Below are 4,401 nucleotides of genomic sequence, written 5' to 3'. Positions count from 1 at the left end.
CCACTGTCCCAGAGAAGGGAAAACTTCAAACTTCAAACTATGGTTTCTATTACTGCACATGTGTCCCTTTCACACCTCTGTGAAGTCAATGATTGTGAATTGAACCATCAAAGATGGAGACCCCATCCTTCCTTCCTTTCTTCCTTCTTTCCTTCCTTCCTTCTTTCTTTTCTTCCTTCTTTCCTTCTTTCTTCCTTTCCTTCTTTCCTTCTTTCTTTCCTTCCTTCCTTCCTTCCTTCTTTCTCCCCTTCCTCCTCCTTCTCTTTCTCTTCCTCCTCCTCCTTCTTTGGTGAAGACTAAGCTCTCTTTGTTTAACCATATTTGATAGAAGGTATCTGGGAGAGCAAGCTGCCACAAATCAAATAAAACACGAACATTAGATTTTATCTGAGAAGCACTTTTTGTTCTCTTTTGGGCTTCACCCTAGAAGTCGCCGCTAAAGTGAAGCAGTGTTTATGAGTGCATCGGCCCTGGAAACTTTGTCTCACTCACGTTTCTGACTTCAGATGAGACTCTTTTATGGGCACACTCCTCTCTAGGTCTTAATGCTAGACTCAGGATTTAGTTTTCTTGGCTTTTCTGAAGGCTTTGCTATTTACTCTGCCTTGGTCTTTATGTCATCCTGGTGCATTCCACACATGCAGCTTGAGCAGGTGAGTGTGTGAGCTCCTCTGCTGGCTCATAAGGGCATTTGTCAGTAACAAAACTCAAGCCTCTCTGTCTCCAGTTAGAGTGGCGTGCCCTCAGTTCGCTTGTGAGGCAGCGAGAGGTGTTAAAGGAAACTCAGGTGATCATGAGGCGGTGGTGCCTCCGGGGCCCCTTACAGCAGTCCTGCCTGCCCTGGGGGTTTGCTCTCAACAGTCTCAGTCACCAGAGGTCAACAAGAGAGAAGCACAGCACAGTAAGATATTTTCAGAGACGGGCAGGGAGATGGATGGGTGGGCAAAGGCATTGGCTAATAAGCCTGGTGACCTGAGCCCACCTGGCGGAAGGAAAGGACAGACTCCTGTAAGTTCTCCTCTGCCCTCCATTTGTGCTTTGTGGCATATTTTCAGAGAAAAAGAGCACATTTGCTTTACTTGCGTATGGTTACAGTTGTCTACTTTTAAATTACTCATTGTGAATCCCTTACTGTATTTGTGTATACTTTGATTTTAGGTGTACTTGTTTAGGGAAAAACACAGCATATATATACATACATACATATACTTACACACACACCCAGGCCTTCTATGTATAAGTTCTGCATCTGCAGATTCAAGTAACCATGAGTCCAAAAAAAAAGGTTTTTAAACCATGTTTACACTGAACATGCACTCAGCTTCTTCTTGTCATTGCTCCCTAAGAATGCACTGCAGCAGCAATGCGCATTCTTTCCCTTGTTTCTGATGCTAGAAGAGTTGGAAGGCTATGCAGAGATGATACGCAAATACTATGCATGAGGAATTTGAGCAGCAAGTGCTGTGGTTTCTGGTTTACATGAGGGTGTGGAACCATTCTCCTGTAGATACTGAGGGGCAACTCTGTACAGACCCTTCAGTCATCGCCTGGGTGTGCTGAGACCTCTGTGGCTAAGGGACTACTGGGTTCTGGTGCAAGGTACACTGGAAGGAATAGCTTGACCACACCAGAGAAGGTGGTTTTTATCAGAAGCTAGTGTCTGACGTCTATCAAGGAGACATCTTTCCACACTGCGGGTAGAGTGGGACACACCTTCAGCCTTGTATTACTTGGTAAGGAGAGGGATATTAAAAAGATTGGAGTTAGATCCACTCTGTTGGACTGTGACCTCAAGGACTTACCCTTCTCTGGTTTTCCTTTTGCTCATCTAGAAACGGGATGACCAAGATCAACCTTCAGGAGTTTTTATGAGAAGATAGAAAGTAGTCCCTGCTGTGGGGCTGGCATTAGTGCGCGGGCTTAATAAACAACATGAGACAACAGCACCACTCTTATTAATAAACAATGTGGAACCAACTCACTCTTCAAGAAATTGCTTTGATTGGCTAAAATTTTATTAAACATCTCATACACGTGTTGGTGAAGGATTTGAGTTTCTAGATTCCTTCTGGTTAATGGGCTGTGTTGGAATGAGGGCAGTGCTGACTTCGGGATGTACTTCCTCTTCACTCTTCCTGCTCAGGGTCCGTAAAATCTCATGTATGGTTTCCTTCAATGGCTACCAGGTCATGCCACTGAAACCATCTGAGCCTTTGGGGTTTTTGTGTACACTGACATTTTTTTTTTTTTGACCTATAGAATTTTTCTCTCTCTGATAACAAAGACCTATTCAGGCTACCATTTTTTCTATGAGTGACTTGTATCCTTAAGACATCTGTTCATTTCCTCTGAGTTGTCAAATCCGTTGTCACAGCTATATCCTAACATTCTTTTTTTTTTTTTGTAACAAAAACAATCTCACAGCATTTACTGTCACTGGATAAGGGGTACAAATAAACATTTCAGGCTATTCTCGGAGCAGAAGACACTTTTAAAACCACTGAACTGCCTTCTCAACTTCTCCGGTGTGTGACCATTTCTACTTGGAAACACTCAGGAGCAGAGCAATGTTACCCCCCTTTAGCATGATCCGACCCAGTTGTTTTCTTGACTGTGTTTTTTAATGAATCTCTTCTGCATCATCTAATACGAAGTTCATGTGCTCATCAAAGCCAACAACACAACCCTCTACGGCATGTTCATTCACTCACACAGCCACACCTGAATCCGAGATCTATTTTGCAGGTATCTGAAGATGAGGTTGACAGGCTGCACCTGCGCCTTCTGCGCCTTCTGCGCCTTCTGCGCCTTCTGGCCCTGGCCGTGATACGCCATGGTGGAAGTCACAAAGACCACAAGTAAGAAGCATCCTAACATTCATATGATCCTTTTACTGTCTGTGTATCTCTGGGGATAGCAACTGTTGTTGGTAATTCAGACCTTCTCTCCTTTCCCCTGCCAACTTACCAAGAGTTATGAATTTATTGATCTCCTCCAAGAACCAGCTCGTGGGTTTCCATCAATTGCTTTATGTCCTATGTATCATCGTCATTTCTCTGATCTCACTATTCCCTTCCTTCTCATGACTTGGGTTTTATTTGCCTTTCTTTTTCAAGTTTCTTAAGGTGGAATCTGAGCTGACTGTGTCAGATTCTTTTTTTTTTTTTTTTTTTTTTTTTTTTGAGACAGGGTTTCTCTGTGTAGCCTTGGCTGTCCTGGACTCACTTTGTAGACCAGGCTGGCCTCGAACTCACAGTGATCCACCTGCCTCTGCCTCCCGAGTGCTGGGATTAAAGGCGTGCGCCACCACCACCCGGCTCCAGACTCTTTTCTTCTAACACAGCCAGTGAATGCTACAGACGACACTCTTCCCAGTACCGCTTCAGCCTCATCCCACACATTTCAACATGGTGGGCTTTGTTTTGTAATCCATTCCAAAATACTTCTAATCTCTTAATATCACTTCATCATCATATAAAACAAATGACAGCTCATGCTAGTGAGGATGTAGGGTAAGGGGAACACTCATCCTTTACCAACAGGACTGCAAACTTGTGCAACCAGTATGGAAATCAGTATGGTGATTCCTCAGGAAACTGGGAATCAAGTTACCTCAAAATTCAGCTATACTATTCTTGTGCAGATACTCAAAGGACTCTAAATCTTACTATAGGGACACTTGTTAACCATGCTCATTGCTGTTTCGTTCATAATAGCCAAACATTGGAAACATCTACATGTCCATCAACAAATGAATGAATAATGAAAATGTGATACATTTATATAATGGACTATTACTTAGATATTTTTAAAAATGCAAAAAAAAAAAAAATTGAGGTTTTCAAGAAAGTGGACAGAACTAGAATCACCCTGAGTGATGTAACTTAGACCCCCAAAGACAAATATGGTTTGTGTTCTCTTAAATGTAGATGTTAGTTAGCTCTTAAGCCTTCAGTAAACATGCTACAATCCATATCCCAACAGAGGTTAGATATAGAGTAACGGACTTGGGGAATGGAGGGATCTCCCAAGAAAGGAGAAATAGAATATATAGTTGGCACATGCCTGTAACCCCAGCATTCAGGGAGGCAGAGGCAGGAAAATCTCTGTGAGTTTGAGGCTAGCCTGGCCTACAAAGGTAGTCCAGGACAGCCACGGCTGCACAGAGAAACCCTGTCTCAAGAAAAGAGAAAAGAACAAAAGAGAATATGTAGTTGTGGAGAGATGAAGTATGGGCTGGTGTGATGGGAGGGTTAAACAGAGAGGGAAGTAAAGGGATAGGAAAAATGAGGGTAAGGGAGGGACTATAAGAAGGAACAGCTAACATTAATGGCCATTTGCGAAGTCATAGGAAAGTTAACTACAGCAGAAGCTTCTTTAAAAATATATAGATGTATGAAC

General features: G+C 42.9%; 1 pseudogene; it reads right to left on the bottom strand.

The window, feature by feature from the left end:
- Window positions 1-2,539: 2,539 nt before the first annotated feature.
- On the bottom strand, window positions 2,540-2,835 carry LOC127192454 (small nuclear ribonucleoprotein E-like; annotated as a pseudogene).
- Window positions 2,836-4,401: the final 1,566 nt, after the last annotated feature.

Source organism: Acomys russatus, chromosome 7 (assembly GCF_903995435.1).
Source record: "Acomys russatus chromosome 7, mAcoRus1.1, whole genome shotgun sequence".
Classification (NCBI taxonomy): Eukaryota; Metazoa; Chordata; class Mammalia; order Rodentia; family Muridae; genus Acomys; species Acomys russatus.
This window is presented reverse-complemented; position numbering and strand designations above follow the sequence as displayed.